The sequence below is a fragment of the Papaver somniferum genome, unplaced genomic scaffold (assembly GCF_003573695.1).
Source record: "Papaver somniferum cultivar HN1 unplaced genomic scaffold, ASM357369v1 unplaced-scaffold_114, whole genome shotgun sequence".
NCBI lineage: Eukaryota > Viridiplantae > Streptophyta > Magnoliopsida > Ranunculales > Papaveraceae > Papaver > Papaver somniferum.
Window position 1 is genome coordinate 4,808,191 of NW_020620381.1, and position 6,034 is coordinate 4,814,224.

The 6,034-nt window shown below is 36.8% G+C and overlaps 1 long non-coding RNA gene across 1 annotated transcript; it reads right to left on the reverse strand.

The window, feature by feature from the left end:
* Window positions 1-1,529: 1,529 nt before the first annotated feature.
* On the reverse strand, window positions 1,530-1,896 carry LOC113328835. Its single transcript, XR_003349588.1, has 3 exons — window positions 1,886-1,896; window positions 1,688-1,789; window positions 1,530-1,591 (listed from the first exon to the last, which is right to left on the reverse strand). It is a non-coding gene; the product is annotated as an uncharacterized LOC113328835 (long non-coding RNA).
* Window positions 1,897-6,034: the final 4,138 nt, after the last annotated feature.

Here is a 6,034-nt window from a genome sequence, read left to right on the forward strand (position 1 = left end):
AAGATAGTGTTCTTAGAGTTAATTCACCATGATGAACTCGTACACAAAATATATGAAGCACACCATAAAAACCATATAAAACCAAGGTTCTTACAAAACGATTCAAATAAAAAAGAACTCTCACATTCTTTGGAACTAAGGAAACCAACTACCTAGGTGAACATTTCTGATGCATGAGGTACGCCCAAAGGTTGAAGTTTAAGTTGTCACCATGGGTTGTGAGGCATTTCTACTGGAGGAACCAGCAAGAGCAATGTGCTAGCTAGATGTGGCACGCCCACTTTCACTGAAGCTGCTAAAAATCTACAACAAAACAATGAACCAATTTACTATTAGTATTCAATGTGCAAAATGAGAACACTATCGTTTTACTTGCCATACATGTGAATGCCTAACCCTCAACACCAAGCACCACGTCAGTAAGAACAACACAGAGATGATAACAAAGTGATATGAAGGCCTGGAGCGTGCAGAACTAGGTGAAGGGCCATCTATGTTACTTTGCAGTTCCTGAATTAAGTGCATCCACTTTCGCACATGCAAAAATTTTCTTAGTCTTTAAAAGGCACCAAAAAGAGAGTGTAATGATACTGACATATATGTGCGAGCAACAGAGGGTGGCATCAACTTTCGTGAAACGACATAAAAAGATACTCTCAGAGAGAGATAGAGGCAGGAGGAGCATCTACTTACTTTTATTTTTGCATAACCTTCATTGCAACAGCTCAACTTCTTAACGCATCAACAACCTCTAATGTAGCTTTTGCTTTTTCCAACATAATCATATAAATTTAGGGCAAGGGTAAAGCTAAATTAGAATCTTCATAAGAATGGGTTTCAAAAACCAGTATTTGATATTCGCTAATAGTGAACATATGCACCTGATCATGAACTCGCAATTTGAAACCAAATTAGCAAACCAAAGCAACAACAGGTGGTAGTGGAATGGACTTGTGGTACAATGGTGGCTTATGGACTGGAGGCATTCATTCCCTTTCTCCGCGATGTGTTCATAGCAAACCTGGACACAGTCAAAGGTGGAAGCCTTACTACTTCAATTAACTAAATTTCTTGAACTCAGACCAAAGAGATCAGTAAAACACTCACAATAAAGTGTTTATTTCTTGTTGTTGAGCCACGCAAATGGGAGACGCAAATATGAGTTTCTTCACTAGCACTTGCCCTGTACCTTGAAATCAAGGTCCAACATGCCTTGTACCTTGAAATCAAGGGCCAATATTTAGAACCAACTACCTGAAAATCCAGCAGTCTTAGTGATCTGTAATTCAGCAAAAAAGGTAAACAAATATGATAAAGAAAACAAGGGATGGTCATTGAAATCTAGAACTGGAACTGATATAATTATAATGAGATTTTGTTTGCCTTTTTTGACATTTAGAACTACAGTTCTACCTAGATGTCATGGAAAAGTATTACATGCTTAAAGTAAGGACTTTTTTTAAATAAAAAATATCTATGAACAAACTTCTTGAGGTGCCCAATGTACTCAGAATAGAGGTTCATACTTCTCTTTACATAATTCCCAAAATTGCTTCCCATGTGAACAGTCAACAACTTCATCAGATGTTCCCTGCATAGGGATACAAAAGAGATGCATGTTATGATAGTCTCCACAAATTTTATTGAAGAGCTAGGTAATTTGAAAGGTGAGAATGGAAAGACTCACATAAATTGTTAGCACAGGACAACATAGAGGTTCATACTTCTCTTTACACAATTCCCAAAATTGCTTCCCATGTGAACAGTCGACAACTTCATCAGATGTTCCCTGCATAGGGATACATAAGAGATGCATGTTATGATAGTCTCCACAAATTTCATAGAAGAGCTAGGTAATTTGAAAGGTGAGAATGGAAATACTCACATGAATTGTTAGCACATGACAACTAACTAACGAGATATTGTCAATGTTATGCACATAAACAAGAGGGAAAGAAAAGCCCAGACATACAAAGGGAATAATTACGCAAGTCACTAGAAAGAAAGAACATTTAAATAGTTGAGTATAGAAATACAACCTTGTAGATGTCAAACCAGTATCTCCTCTTTAAAAGATACAAGTCTGATAGTATGGGGCTGGAGAACAGCGGCTCTTAATTGAGTTAAACGAGCTGTTAGGATCCAGCGTGAGAACACTTCCTGTTTTGCGCCCTAGATTTCTTCGAAGCACTTATATACATCTGCGTATGTGTTATGCTCACTTGGATACCAAACAGGGCATGTGAAATTAGAAGTTATCATATTATTGAAGAAACATATTATGCATCCAAACTTATTCCTTGGAGATAAAATTCAAACTGAGCTAAACAATATTCAAACAATAACATATTTTTGTACAAAAAGAGACAGTTAGACTAGTTAAGTTCAGATCCAAATATAGCCGATGGCAATGAAATATACATGATAGATTAGTTTCAGTTTTCCAAATTGGAGAGATCAAGTTACGTACATAGGAAAAATGCACTCCGAAACAAATAATTTTCTTCAAACTTATTTCATTACTTCCTCAATAAATAAAACACAAATTCAGCAGTTATGGCTTTACATTCTAGACAATGAACTGGATATGTGTTCAACTGACCTGAAAGCAAGATCACAATTGACTGAAGAGTGTACAATCCAGATTCCAGTTTTCAGTCGTTGCTCATCCTCATCCATCTGTGATATTTCAAGCAGAAGAAACATGGTTACAATATGTTTGACTTAAAGGTAGATAATATCATGTTGCTATCATGCAATAAAAAAAACCCGAAAGATATGAAAAGTGAGAGACCTCTCATTCTTTCCGTCTTTGCTTTAACTCTATCGGAATATTTGCAAAATATTAAAAGTTGTTGGAAGCCCGTTAAGTCATTTCAGGAAATGTCAAACACATATCTCGAGATGCAACTTCTAGCTTATAACAATTTAAAATGAAGTAGGAATTTATGATACAACTTTTAGTTGTCAATAAATGACGAGTGAATAATAAAAAATCTTGAACGGATATTACCGTATGTATAGCTCCATAATCCAGTCAATTTTTTCACACTCATGTTCCACAAACTTACTCAACAATCTCTCTCTTCTTGAACCTCTTTTGATGCCACCTGAACAAGACCGGATAACCCATACAAGGTCAAGTGAATCAAATCAAACGACTCTAACTGAAGGTAGAAGCAGGATAGCTAATTAACCAAATGGTTCTTCATATATACCCAATAAGTGAAGAGAATACGACCATATACAACCAGATTTAGCCCATAGCAAGGAAGAAACTAAGTAATTAACCTAAAAATATTAGACATGGAGTCACCGATAATGAAATTAATAACACTTTCCTTTTATATACCCACACTGAAATTGTGTTCAGAATACAAATTACAGAAAAAACAGGATTACAATGATTATTAGCGAAGCACTTATAGAAAGATAAGAAAGGTTTACACTTACAGTGGGGGTGTAATCCATAGGAGAAGCAACAAAAATCTGAGATTGAAGTATCATCATCAAAAAATCAGAATCAAGTCATAAAAAAAAACCCATCTCTAAAACATGATAATAAAAAATCTCCAGAACCTATAATCAAAGAGACTCGAAAATTAAAACTTTCTTGTTTCTTACCAAGTATGGTTTGATGAAGATGACTCCTCGAGATTGAAAACCCTAACCACACTGCAACAAAGAGACATACACTAAATCAAATTAATCAGCCAAATCAAACTAGGGGTTCTAATAAATATTTGGGTTTTAAGAAAACACTAACCTTATAATATCGAATAACTCCTCAACTGCAGTTTTCTTTGTGATTCAAATCGTCCTCAACAGCGGTGTTAGGGTTTTTACTTAGAGAGATCAAATCTAAAGATTCAACAATCTTTTAGTATATAGAGAGTGAAAGAGAAGAGATTCAGTGGTGGTGGTGGTGGTGAGTGAAGGCGGCCGCAGAGCAGAGCTAGGGTTTTGTTGAGAGAGAAACAAAGAAGAAGAAAGTGAAGTGAAGTGAGAATAAAATCTCTTTGCCGAGTCAGTTTTGTTCTGAATGGGCTGAATAGAAAACTGACCGAGTCAGCCACAAGGTGTAGGCAGTCACACGGGTTTTTAGTACGCGTATAACTGGATTTAGTTTCAAATCGCAACAGAATGAAACAGTTCGATTTTCGTAACTGTTTCAACCTGTTGCGAAAGTTTTGCAAATGAAATTAGCAACAGAAAATTCGCAACATCCACTAAGCTGTTGCGAATCTGAGTTGCTAAACCCCATATTTGGTGGAATTAATTAAGAGATTTTACATAAATACACAACAATACATATGCACAAGATAAAAAATGCTTACATAGGTTTGATAGATAGTACTAGCCCACGAGTCCTTGTATCCAAATAGTTTTTTCGGTTCCGGAGCTTCACCCCAAATTCTACCACGTTCAAGGTCAGGTATCATGTCATCAATGTGAGGAAGGTGAGAACCTTTAACTTTTACTTTGACTATGCCCTTGCCCTTCTTGCCATTGCCTTGTGTTGGTTGTTGACTTGGCCCATCAACTTCGTTTTGGCTTTCTAATTGACTTGGATGAACCTCATCATCTTCGTCTTCACTTTCCTCTTCATCATGCTCATCGTCCTCAACAGTTGCAGTAGGTTCACGGATTATAAGTCGATTACGGTCACCACCACTCTCCAAATTATCCCTCTTGTATCAGCCCCCAAACGCTTGTTGCGACCTTCATTTTTCCCTCGAGGAGGCAGAGACTGAGGAGTATCAAGACCGTCCTTCCTTCTTCTCTTAGTGACAACATCTTTAGTTTTTCTTTTGTTAGCTTCCTTGGCTTTTGACCTATATCATAAGAACACGAAATGAATATAAGACAACTCATTTTCAGTTTTAGTACCGGCATAGACCCACTTAAACAAAACATGCCGGTACATAGCTCCCGGCATAGAAACTTAGCAAATAACTCCTGCCGGTACACTGTTCCGGCAGTGAACATTAACTATCGATAATGCCGGTAGTCATATGTAATACTCCCTGATACCAAAAGATCACTACCGACACTCTCGAAATAAATCAATTCCATGTCGTAATCGGGTACCGGCATACAATGCAACCTAAAACCTATGCCGGTACTGGTGACAAATTCATAGGTGTTCCTGTAAGTTTTAAGTCCACTACCGGCATACTCGAATTATTATTAAGGAATGCCGTAACCTAAAACCGGCATAGTATTCAACCCAATTTCTATGTCGGTACATAACATTCAGTTTCAGGCGACTCTGGGTTTGGAAGCGGCATTGCATCCATGCTAATATCTAAGCCCTAACTTAATACCGGCACTGTATTCATTCTAGATTGAATGCCGTAACCCAATACCGGCGTTGTATTCATACATACTTTAGTGCCGGTACTCTCTGTAACTCAACTGTTTGAGTTAGAGTTCGCGATTCTAACCTAAACCCATTATTATAAATAGATTTAAACACTCATAAAGTAGTTTAAAATCACTTACCTTCTCACAGAAGCCATGTTTGCGAGAGGTTGATTGTCCGAGTTCGCTGCTTCTTCTTCTTCTTGCTCTTGAGCAATCTTAGCAAGTCTTTGTTTTAATTTTTGTTCACCAATCGATTTTGAGTTCGATTGGGCATTTGGTTTCTTTTGTGGAGGCATTGTTATGATTCGGGTAGGTTAATCGACGAAGAAATTTTTGAATCGTCGATGAAGAAGAAGAAGATGGAAGATTTTTTTTGTTTCAAAAACTAACCCTAAGAGTACCGATACTGATTTGTGTAGAATTGGGGATAAATGAATTTGATTTTTAGATTTTAAGTTTTAGGTGAAAGGGTAGTATAGTTTTTTCATAATGTTTTTTAATTAACCAAAGGGTATTTTAGTATTTTCATACCCAAAAATCACCCTTTAACAGACACTACTGGTTGGGGGAAGTAATGAATATCCCCCAATTATTCTTTTTATCCCCCAATCGCGCGTTCCTAATTAAATGCACGCAAATCCTTGTTATATTCATGTGAACGTTAAAA